The sequence below is a fragment of the Dysidea avara genome, chromosome 9 (assembly GCF_963678975.1).
Source record: "Dysidea avara chromosome 9, odDysAvar1.4, whole genome shotgun sequence".
Classification (NCBI taxonomy): Eukaryota; Metazoa; Porifera; class Demospongiae; order Dictyoceratida; family Dysideidae; genus Dysidea; species Dysidea avara.
This window is the reverse complement of record NC_089280.1, coordinates 35,582,811-35,596,181: the sequence shown is the minus strand read 5'-3', so window position 1 is coordinate 35,596,181 and position 13,371 is coordinate 35,582,811. Positions and strand designations below refer to the sequence as shown.

At 38.5% G+C, this 13,371-nt stretch overlaps 1 long non-coding RNA gene across 1 annotated transcript in view; it reads left to right on the top strand.

Annotated features, from left to right (window-relative positions):
- The window catches only part of LOC136266377 (uncharacterized), a 35,559-nt gene that overhangs the window by 10,552 nt on the left and 11,636 nt on the right, over window positions 1-13,371 (top strand). The window lies entirely within an intron of this gene.

The following is a 13,371-nucleotide window of genomic DNA, read 5'->3' as shown; positions in this document are numbered from 1 at the left end:
TAAAGCATCCTAATAGAACAAAACCACCTTGAATAGCATCTTTCGTGGTTCTTTGCAAGAAACATAGTAAGCATTAAGTGAAAAATTTGTAAAACCAAATTTGTTATTTTGCTCACATCACTATTATAAATGTGACCTGCTACAAAATTTAATTTTGCAATAAAATACGTGTGCTACATAAAAATTTATGCACGTTTCAATCACTGCACTGAAACAAATGCACCATCAGATTTGATTTTTTTATGGGAAGTAAGAAAATCTGTTTCGTATTTGTGCATACAACAGCATAAGGCACATGATTATGGGTGCTTATTTACAAAATTAAATTTCTTCCTATTCTAACTGTCCAGCACTATAACTCCAAGACTATTCATCATAAAAGACCGAAACTTTGGCTGTCCACTCCTTTGTTACTATAGACGACAGAGAAGCAATAAAATGGAATTCGAGGAATGTACAAACATGACCGGTTTTTGCCTAGCTGGTTACATATTCATAATTATGTGATGAAATTTTACAAAACTGATCCAAATCACACATCAGGCAAAAACATCACCAGTGGATAGCTACACTACCATACTATTGTTTAAACTTCAGCAATAGGGACTCGCTGCCAATTAAGCTTTTTCATAATTTTTGCCTATTTTACTCAAAATTATGCTCAACATTAATATTTATACCTTAGTACCTTACTTTGCTAGTAAACATGCAAGTAGAGACTATATAAATCTTTGCTTGCCAAAATGCATGTCACAGAAAAGATCAACATACTCTAATAGAACAGTCAGCTACCTGATTGTTCTATTAGAGTTACTGACTGTTTTATTAGAGTATATCAATCTTCTCCTGTGATACTGTATGTATTTTGACGAGCAAGGATTTATAGTATAGCACAAGTATTCTGCTTGCTGTACTCAATGCTTTAAAGCACCTATTATGCTCAACATTACGCTGGCATAATCCTACTATTCTCAGCAAACTACTCAAGATTAGTTTTAAGCACTGGGTGGTGTGGCAACTTCTGGCCTTGGTAAGGACCTGGCTTAAAAAGAATCAGTGGTGTACTGGTGGATTGCCTGTTGATTCTGCTGTATATCAGCCACTTCACATGGGCTCGCTAACTCGGTTTGGCTCAGATCGGTTTAGTAAATTTTAGTGTGTGAAATTACAAAATTACAAATTGTTCTAAATTAAACTGACCTTGCTAAACAAACCAGGCTACCTGTTTACGCTCGGTTTGGTTTGTTTAGCACTGTATGAACAGAAAACTAGGCTAGCTACCAACATTTATTTACTTGTGGCACGTGCATGATAGTCTAGTTGGTCACGACTTGACAACATGGATGATGGCATACTGGACCAAGGAGACATTGAAAAAGTATAAGATTAGCGACGAAAGGAAGGAGAGTGGGCAGGGGAGGTACCCTGAATGGGACTATTTTGATGCAATGGGTGATGTGCTTGCACACAAGCTTTCCACACAGCCTGATCATGAGGCAACAGGGGCTTCCCTAAAATGCAGTAGAGTGGTGCAGCACTGCTCTACTTTACCCAAAATTCTTTTGATGTGGTAAAATTGACTTTGATATTGATAGCAAATTGACAGTATTACCACTCTACTTTAGGGGAAATTTCTGCACTACAACATAAAGGATGCTCTCCATGCTGGGCTGTCTCTTCTTCATGCTACTTTCTTACTACACAAGAAATAGCAACTACCATTGATAACCCTATGACTATCAAAGAAACTCTAATACCATAAAATGTTCTATTACAGACAGCCAGCCTTACTAACATAAAGGCTAGCCAGTGAACATGGATGCACTAGCTGACTCACAAGTACAGAATACGCAGACAGAAGATATTGATGACAACCTTACAGGGACAGGATCCACCTTAAATACATCCGACACTACTGGTAATGCTGCTCCCTACAAAATGTGTAAAGGAAACAAGAAATTTTATATGGTCAACTTCTGTGGAGTACTCACACTAATAATAGCTTCATTTCCATTTAAAAACGTGGCTGTACTGTGAGTTTTGAGATAGAGGATGGAACAAACTGATTCGTGGCTTACACATGGAAAGATGTGTAGCAGCTGCAGTGATATGTTTTGCTGTAATATTTGTTGTAGTGATAAGGTGGTAGTAGATAGCTACAAACTAAAACCATCAGTGGATAGCTACACTATCATGCTATTGGCTTTGACCCTCCGCATTACTCAAACTATACTGAAGGCTGGTTTTAACTAGTAGACTCTAGTTTCTAGCCTTGTGAAGGACCTGGTTTGACAAGAATCAATGCTGTACTCCTGATATGGCTGAGATTTTGCTGTATATCAGCCACTAAGAAGTCAGCACAGCCCTGTAATCTCGTGTCTGGACTTCATTCATCCATTGTCTGCCTTCATTTTGAAGTCTGTCTCTTGCCCACCCCACACTCCACCCCTTTGTGAGCACTTGTTATACTACTTCGCTCGACCACCTGTTTTTAATCTCATTTACAGATTGATGTGTCTCTTGTGCAAATTTCATACACATGCTTACTATCCTTGGTATGTTATATGAATTCTTTAAAACCTTCTATTGAAACTTTCAATGTGTGCGATTTGGAGTTTTTTTGTTTTTTTTTCAAAATCACATACTGTTATAATGCTCAAATACTCTAATAGAGCAGTCAAAACACTTCAATTTAGGAATTAAACTGTTGACCTCAATCTAAAATGCTTATTCATACTGTGGTCACATCCCCCCTCCCCCACATCAACTACTTCCTCTGTCACTGCTTCCACTATGATAACTGTAATAGCAATTGAAATACTTTAATAGAGCATTCAGCTACCTTTAATAAAACAGTCAGATACATGTAACGATGAACCAAACGTGTGCCTTAGGTTGACTTTGTCCTGAGCTGAAACATAAGATTAAAATACAAGGGTGGATCATATTGACCCGTAAAATATGCGAGTTTAAATATTACGCACAGTGCATAAACCAAACACTACGCCCTTATACTAGGCGCCATTTGAAAGATAATTAAATTTCCAACAAGATGATAGTGATTACAAGTTGTGTTTCAGAGATACAGCGCCGTGAAGTTGGTCAAAAAATCCACGATAAAATGCAGCCGTTTGGGATGAAGCGAAGTAAAGTCTTTACCCTCATCTTAGCAGATTCGCTACCTAACAACAGTCACAATTGGAATGACGCCATTAGCAGACATAGTCACAGGCGTTCTTTATGGCAACACTGCTGTACTCTTCAATGATTATGATGAAAAAAAAGAACTAACCATCCTTAAACCATCATTACTGGTGCCAAATAACAGTTGTAGTGGGTTTGTAGCGTTTGTGATGATTACATGCAAAGAAATTGATTATTATTACAAAAATAAATGTCTATTTATTGTTTGGATACTTGTTCGTTAAGATTTTGTCTGAATACCAAATTTACCATTCGGATATTTGTTTTCTAGTAAATTACAAGTGTTTACAGTGTAAATGGTGTTGGTTACCAGCTATATTTTTACAAGATGTTCTGCCATGTAAAATTGATTATAAAGATAACCACCATTAATTTTGCACAGAGAAAGTGGTCGTGTATGTGGGCCAGGCAATATGTAGCTGAATTCTAGCACTTTTGTGCTAATCAGAATGTTACCAAATAGTTAAGTATTTGTTTGTTAAGACATCCCAATGGACGATATCCGCAATGATGAAATTTGATGTCATAATTGACAAAATGGCCGTGCTAGTGTGGGTCTTCAGAGATTTTAGCACGCAGTATTCGAAATGAATATTGTCTGTAGTTTTCTACACTTGGAATCATGAGATAATAAAGGTAAGAAGTAGTACACATACTGGGACGATGCAAAACGTATTCCAACTAGTGTTGCACCGATAATCGGATCGGTTATCGGTTTAACCATATATCGACATGATTTTCTGGATATCGGTATCGGATCGGATCGATCTTTTAAAAGTAAGCCGATACGATAGTCACGTGAGGCTTGCGCATGCGCATTATTTCCATTGTTGTAAAATAAAATGGCGAAGAAGCGCTCCGTCATTTGGGAGTTTTTCGTGGTGACTGAGGACACGAAATACGCTGTTTGCAACACTTGCCAGGCGAAAATTTCGAGGGGAGGAGGTAGCACAAAGTCCTACACTACTACAAATCTAGTGAGCCATCTCGCTAAACATCCGGACATCAATAAACAGTATATTGAACGAAAAGAGTCTCAAGAAACTCCACCTCAGAAGCAAACACGTAAAAGGAAGCTTGAACAGCAATTGTCACTTGAAGAAACGCAAGAACTGTCGAAGCCATGGGATATAAATGATGTCAGGTCTCAGCGTGTGCATAAAAGGATTGGTGAGATGCTAGCAGTAGACTGCCAACCATTATCAATGGTTGAAGACATTGGCTTCAAAAGGGTGTTGCAAACTCTGGAGCATCGCTACAAGTGTCCAAGTCGTAAGTATTACACAGATACCATTATACCTAAAATTTATACTGGCATGAAAGATGAAGTATATAAGTTGGTTGGTGGGGCCAAGTACATAAGCTTCACCACAGATATATGGAGCAGTAGTATTTATATAACTTGTTTGTTAAGTTTAACTGCACACTGGATTGATGATGCATTTGTAAAGGTGTCTGCTGTCCTACATGCACAGCCAATACAAGAAGCTCACACTGGTGAGTACATTGCAGCACAAATGGAGAGTATGCTTCAAAACTGGGAGATATCTCGGGATAAAGTGCATGTTGTTGTGAGTGACAATGCAAGCAATATGGTAAAAGCCATGAGAAATGCCTGTTTTATGCACTTTGGTTGCTTAGCACATTCTCTGCAATTAGTAATAAAAGATGGACTATTTGTACAAAGAGCCATAAATGATATAATAGCAATATGTCGTAGCATAGTGGGACATTTTCATCGTTCTTCAGTTGCCTGCTACAACCTGAAAAGAATACAAGATAGTTTAAATGTACCACAACACAAGCTTAAATCAGATGTCGTAACTAGATGGAATTCTACCTTATTTATGTTTCAATCTGTTCTGGAGCAAAAAATGGCACTGGCAGCCTACTGTGCAGAAACTGGCAATATCCAGCAGCTTACACCACATCAATTGGAATTAATGAAGAAATGTGTCGATATTTTAAGTCCTGTAGAGGAAATTACACGTTCTATATCAGCAGATATGGCTTCAATATCAATTGTCATTCCATACATAAGGATACTAACCATAACACTTGAGAAAAACAACAATGATAGCGGTGTTCAAACAATGAAAGGTGAGCTGCTGAAATCTTTAAAGTCTCGCTTTGCAGGGATAGAAGAAAAGAAAGAATTGGCCTTGGCTACTTTGTTGGACCCCAGGTTCAAAGATAATTTTTTTTCGGGGAATATCATCAAGGCCACAGTCAAAGAGATGCTGGTTGAGGAAATGAGCAGTTCTGTTGATATGGCTAGTGAGACTGCAGCTGAAGAACCTGGTCCCAGCCAACCAAAGAGAACGTGTCCGCTCAAAAGTGCAGTTTTACTTGATGTCATCTCTGAAATAATTACTGACTCTACTGGTGATACTCCTGCTACCACATCAGAAGTGGAGAAGTTCTTAAGTGAACCACTGTTGGATTACAAGACTGGCAATCCTTACACGTGGTGGGGTCAAAATAAGAAAAGGTTTCCTATGCTGGCAACTCTGGCACAACACTACTTATGTCCCCCAGCAACATCAGTTCCTTCAGAACGGCTGTTCTCTGCAGCAGGTAACCTACATGATGATAAGAGGAACAGAATTTTACCTACTTTGACTGAAGACCTGCTTTTCATTCAAAACAATTTTTGCCTAGTTGGCTCTCAGTACAAATACTAGTATGTAGTTTAGTGATTACCACTGTAACTGTATACAGTTGGTCTTGTGTGACTACTGGTTTATTTACTTTATTACGCGTATCTAGTTCTGATGTATTTTTACTACAGTAGCTATAGCTGTACACCACTAAGCAGTTTTGAGTACCATAAATTACATCCATTTATTTTTTGTATTTTCAACTACTATGTATTGCTACACTGATTAAGAAACTTGTCAAATATATATTTTATATCGGATCGGCTAAAATTATCGGCTCTTTCCTTGTCCAGTATATCGGTTATCGGAATATCGGCTAAATCCCATATCGGTGCAACACTAATTCCAACAAAGAAAGCAGACCAAAAATTTTAAATTCGGACACAACTACGCTTATTTGTATTGCATTATATCAAGACACATGGTAGTGTGTCGTGCGGCCCAAGAAGCCGGCGCGCCACACCGTGAGTATATTGACAGGAAGAACGAAAACGTCATTTTCACACCTTTGTATCTCGGTGATCACTTATCTGATTGGAACCAAATTTGCTACACAGTTGCCCGCCAGCCAAGGGAGTCTACATTCCAAATTTGAAGGAAATCGCTCCAGCCATTTCCGAGATACGAGCTGCCAAAGTTTCGTTTTTTTTTCTTCGTTTTTTTTTTCTTCTTCGTCTTTTCGCACACTTGCAAAAATTGCTGTAACTCGCAAACGCGTACTCCGATCGCCTTGAAATTTGGCACACAGAAAGGGAGTCCAAAGGCGAATCCTAGCATCAAATTTGGTACAAATCCGATGAATGGTTCAGGAGTTATGACCGATTATTCGCGTAAAACAAGATCGATTTGTTGTCACGCCTACAGGGTAAACCGCTTCATGGAATGAGTTGAAAATTGCTATGTAGATGGAGTAACCATCGTAGGAGTGCCTTTTGGTGGTTTGAAAGGAATCGAGATAAAGACCATGGAGATATGACACAAACCCCAACCTGTGTCACAATTACGCGATCGATTTTTTATAAATATAAAAGTATTAGTTTTCACGCCTACTAGGCAAACCGCTTAGAGCAATGAGCTGAAAATCGGCGTATAGCTGGAATAATCTTCATTGAAAGTCCTTGCAGTAGTACAGAAGAATCGGATTACAAACCACTGAGTTATGATTCGAAAGCCAACTCTGTGTAGCAAATGCGAGATCGAGATACTCTAATAGAACAGTCACCCTAATAGAGCATTCGGCTAATTTATTTATTCCATTATAGAATTTTATTACATCACAAGTTATTCTGTAGGGAGTTCAGCTGCAAACAGTTAATCTTATAGACAGTTCAGCAAGAAGACAGTCACCATGTGGAGAGTTAAGCAAATATATCACTATAGAGATTCAGAACATTACAAGTCACACTGAAGAAAGTTCAGCTATAAACAAGTCATGCACTGTGTAGAGAATTCAGCTACAATTAAGTCACTCTCTAGAGAATTCAGTTACACAGAATTCAGCTACACACAAGTCACTGTGGAGAGAGTACAGCTACAAACAAATTACCCTTTAGAGTGATCAGCTACAAACAAAGCACTTTGCAGGGTGTTCAGCTGCAACAAATCAACCTTTAGAGTGATCAGCAATGAACAAATCAACACAAATCTACCTGTAGAGAGATAAGCTAGAAACAAATCACCCTGTAGAGAGTTCAGCTACAAAAAATCACCCTGTAGAGACATCAGCTAGAAACTAGACACAATGTAAGGAGTTCAGCTACAAGCAATCACCCTGTAGAGAGTTCAGCTAAAACAAATCAACCTGCAGAGAGATCAGCTACAGACAAATCACCTTATAGAGAGTTTAGCTACAAACAGATTACATGTAGAGAGATCGGCTACAAACAAATCAACCTGCAGAGAGATCAGCTACAGACAAATCACCTTATAGAGAGTTTAGCTACAAACAGATTACATGTAGAGAGATCGGCTACAAACAAATCAACCTGCAGAGAGATCAGCTACACACAAATCAACTTGTAGAGAGATCAGCTAAAACAAATCAACCTGCAGAGAGATCAACTACAAACAAATCACCTTATAGATAGTTCAGCTACAAACAAATTACCTTGTAGAGAGATCGGCTACAAACAAATCAACCTGCAGAGTGATCAGCTACACACAATTCAACTTGTAGAGAGATCAGCTACAAACAAATCACCCTGTAGAGAGATCAACTAGAAACTACACACAATTTAAGGAGTTCAGCTACAAGCAAATCACCCTGTAGAGAGTTCAGCTACAAACAAACCAACCTGTAGAGCGATCAGCTAGAAACAAATTACCCTGAAGAGAGGTCAGCTACAAAAAATCACCCTGTAGAGATATCAGCTAGAAACAAATCACCCTGAAGAGAGGTCAGCTACAAAAAATCACCTTGTAGAGAAATCAACTACAAACAAAACACTTTGCAGAGAGTTCAGCTACAAACAAATCAACCTTTAGAGCGATCAGCAACAAACAAATCAACCTGTAGAGAGATAAGCTAGAAACAAATCACTCTGTAGAGAGTTCAGCTAAAACAAATCCATCTGCAGAGAGATCAGCTATGTACAAATCACCTTATAGATAGTTCAGCTAGAAACAAATTACCTTGTAGAGAGATCGGCTACAAACAAATCACCCTGCAGAGAGAACAGCTACAAACTAGACACAAAGTATGGAGTTCAGCTACAAGCAAATTACCCTGTAGAGATTTCATCTACAAACAAATCAACGTGTAGAGCAATCAGCTAGAAACAAATCACCCTGAAGAGAGGTCAGCTACAAAAAATTACCCTGTAGAGAGATCAGCTAGAAACAAATCACCCTGAAGAGAGGTCAGCTACAAAAAAATCACCCTGTAGAGAGATCGGCTACAAACAAATCAACCTGCAGAGAGATCAGCTACACACAAATCAACTTGTAGAGAGTTCAGCTACAAACAAATTACCCTATAGAGAGATCGGCTACAAACAAATCAACCTGCAGAGAGATCAGCTACACACAAATCAACTTGTAGAGAGATCAGCTACAAACAAATCACCCTGTAGAGGGATCAGCTAGAAACTACACACAATGTAAGGAGTTCAGCTACAAATAAATCACCCTGTAGAGAGATCAGCTACAAACAAATCACCTTTTAGACAGTTCAGCTACAAACAAATTACCTTGTAGAGAGATTGGCTACAAACAAATCAACCTGCAGAGAGATCAGCTACACACTTGTAGAGAGATCAGCTACAAACAAATCACCCTGTAGAGAGATCAGCTAGAAACTAGACAAAATGTAAGGAGTTCAGCTACAAGCAAATCACCGTGTAGAGAGTTCAGCTACAAACAAACCAACCTGTAGAGCGATCAGCTAGAAACAAATCACCCTGAAGAGAGGTCAACTACAAAAAATCACCTTGTAGAGAGATCAACTACAAACAAAACATTTTGTAGAGAGTTCAGCTACAAACAAATCAACCTTTAGAGCGATCAGCAACAAACAAATCAACCTGTAGAGAGATCATCTAGAAACAAATCAACCTGTAGAGTTATCAGCTACAAACAAATCAGCTTGTAGAGAGATCAGTTACACACAAATCAACTTGTACAGAGATAAGCTAAAAACAAATCAGAGTTCAGCTAAAACAAATCAATCTGCAGAGAGATTAGCTACATACAAATCATCTTATAGATAGTTCAGCTACAAATTACCTTGTAGAGAGATCGGCTACAAACAAATCACCCTGCAGAGAGATCAGCTACACACAAATCAACTTGTATAGAGATCAGCTACAAACAAATCACCCTGTAGAGAGATCAGCTAGAAACTACACACAATGTAAGGAGTTCAGCTACAAACAAATCACCCTGTAGAGAGATCAGCTACAAACTAGACACAAAGTAAGGAGTTCAGCTACAAGCAAGTTACCCTGTAGAGAGTTCATCTACAAGCAAATCAACCTACAGAGCAATCAGCTAGAAACAAATCACCGTGAAGAGAGGTCAGCTACAAAAAAATCACCCTGTAGAGAGATCAGCTAGAAACAAATCACCCTGAAGAGAGGTCAGCTACAAACAAAACACTTTGCAGAGAATTCAGCTACAAACAAATCAGCTTGTAGAGAGATCAGTTACACACAAATCAACCTGTCGAGAGATAAGCTAGAAACAAATCACCCTGTAGAGAGTTCAGCTACAAGCAAAACACCCTGTAGAGAGTTCAGCAACAAAGAAACCACCATGTAGAGAGTTCAACTGCAAACAAATCACCTTATAGAGAGTTCAGCTACAAACAAAATCACCCTGTAGAGAGATCAGCTAGAAACTAGACACAATGTAAGGAGTTCAGCTACAAGCAAAACACCCTTTAGTGAGTTCAGCTACAAACAAATCAACCTGCAGTGAGATCACCTACAAAAAGCACCTTGTACAGAGTTCAGCTACAAACAAATTACCCTGTAGAGAGATCGGCTACAAACAAATCAACCTGTAGAAAGATCAGCTACACACAAATCAACTTGTAGAGAGATCAGCTACAAACAAATCACCCTGTAGAGAGATCAGCTAGAAACTAGACACAATGTAAGGAGTTCAGCTACAAGTAAATCACCCTGTAGAGAGTTCAGCTAAAACAAATCAACCTGCAGAGAGATCAGCTACAAATAAATCACTTTATAGACAGTTCAGCTACAAACAAATTACCTTGTAGAGAGATCGGCTGCAAATTAATCAACCTGCAAAGAGATCAGCTACACACAAATCAACTTGTAGAGAGATCAGCTACAAACAAATCACCCTGTAGAGAGATCAGCTAGAAATTAGATACAATGCAAGGAGTTCAGCTACAAGCAAAATCACCCTTTAGTGAGTTCAGCTACAAACAAATCAACTTGCAGTGAGATCACCCACAAAAACGCACTTGTACAGAGTTCAGTTACAAACAAATTACCCTGTAGAGAGATCAGGTAAAAGAATTCACCTTGTAGAGAGTTCAGCAACTAGGGACCCGCCGATTATGCTCATAATTTTACCTATTATGCTATGCTGCACTGCTCAAAAATTTACCTATTATGCTTAAATTTATGCTAAATACTTACCCATTATGCTCAAATTATGCCCAATTATTTATGCCTCAGTTCTCATGCTCTGCTAATAATTTCCAATCTATGGATAAATAATAAGTGGCTGAAGCACAAACTTACTTGTCAAAATGCATATCACAGAAAAGATCGATATACTCTAATAGAACAGTCAGCTATGTGATTGTTCTATTAGAGTTACTGACTGTTCTATTAGAGTATATCGATCTTTCTGTGATAGCTATTTTGATAAGCAAGAATTCATACTATTACACAAATATTCTACCTATTATGCTAGCATTATGCTCAATGCTTTCAGACACCTATTATGCTCATAATTATGCCAGCATAATCGGCGGGTCCCTATCAGCAACAAAGAAATCACCATGTAGAGAGTTCAGCTGCAAACAAATCACCCAGTAGAAAGATCAGCTAGAAGAAGTTACCTTGTAGAGAGATCAGTTACAAAGAAACCATCATATAGAGAGTTCAGCTACAAAGAAATTACCCCGTAGAGAGTTCAGCTAGAAGAAGTCACCTTGTAAAGAGTTCAGCTACAAAGAAACCATCATGTACAGAGTTCAGCTACAAAGAAACCAGCTGTACAGAATTCAACTACAAACAAATCACCCTGTATAGAGAAGAAGTTACCTTGTAGATAGTTCAGCTACAACAATTCACCCTGTAGAAAGATCAGCTAGAAGAAGTCACCTTGTAGAGTGTTCAGTTACAAAGAAACCATCATGTAGAGAGTTCAGCTGCAAACAAATCACTCTGTAGAGAATTCAGCTACAATGAAACCGCCATGTAGAGAGTTCAGCCTCATACAAACCACCTTGTAGAGAATTCAACTACAACAAATCACCCTGTAGAGAAGTAGTTACCTTGTAGAGAGTTCAGCTACAAAGAAACCATCATGTAGGGAGTTCAGCTACAAAGAAACCACCATGTAGAGAGTTTAGCTGCAAACAAATCACCTGTAGAGAGTTCAGCTAGAAACAAATCACCTTGTAGAGAGTTCAGCTACAAAGAAACCATCATGTAGACAGTTCAGCTGCAAACAAATCACCCTGCAGAGAGTTCAGCTACAAAAAAATCACCCTGTAGAGAGTTCAGCTAGACGAAGTCACCTTATAGAGAGTTCAGCTACAAAGAAACCATCATGTAGAGAGTTCGGCTACAAAGACACCACCATGTAGAGAGTTTAGCTGCAAACAAATCACCTGTAGAGAGTTCAGCTAGAAACAAAATACCCTGTAGAGAGACCAGCTAGAAGAGGTTACCTTGTAGAGAGTTCAGCTACAAAGAAACCTTCCTGTATATAGTTCAGCTACATTTCAAGTCACCCAGTAGAGAGATCAGCTGCAAAAAAATATCCTGTGGGGCATAATGGGCATGTAATAAATATATGTATATAATTTGTATAATTACTAATAAAATCAAAAATAATTGAAGTACAAAATTCTTCTTTAAGTTCTTTTCTTCTTCCTGTAGTAAAGAAAAAAACACATGGGTTAAAAAGCCCCAAAGCCAGCCATAGGCCGGCTTTGCAGTATACAAATACAAAAAGAAGTGATATCTAATCAAAAACAGCCAAGCTGTAAAAAAAGGTGCGGCCCCCAAAAAGGCCATGGTGAAAAAAGATGTGAAATCCAAGGTGGTGGCCAAGAAATGGCTGTGATGGTAGGTTAATGGTTACATTTTAATAACAACAATTCAGGTGAATTTGGTGCCAAGACCAAGCGGCACAAAATTCACCTGAATTGTCGTTATTAAAATGTAACCATTAACCTACCATCACAGCCATTTCTTGGCCGCCACCTTGGATTTCACATCTTTTTTCACCATGGCCTTTTGGGGGCCGCACCTTTTTTTACAGCTTGGCTGTTTTTGATTAGATACTATATGCCTCACCTTTGCCCTTTTTCGAATTTATAAATGCTATCATAGGGAAATACTACCTCCCTGTACAAAGTCCCTACACTAGCACGGCCATTTTGTTTTGTGATGTCAGAAAATGTCATTACGGATATCGTCCATATCTGGACCATTGCAGCCCGAGTGATAACTGTTTTTGATTTTGACATACAATATAAACCTGTCGATGAAGCATGTACTAATCTGCATGTTAACTTTGCCTTATTTGGAAACTTGTACTAAATTTAGAGATCTTCAACTGAAATATATCCAGAAATGTTGTGAAACATGTGAGCTAGGAATTCTCTTTTATGGTTTCCAGTTTCATCCTATGTTGCACAGAACTCTTCCATATATGTTCATCCCTTACCCAGATGATGACCTACAACCAAGCTATCCACGTTTGTTCCTGCGAATACTACAGTTCAGTGTTGTGTATATATGATTGAGTTGTACTGTAAACTTAGTGGGCTTAGGTTGTTACATAACAGACTCAGCTA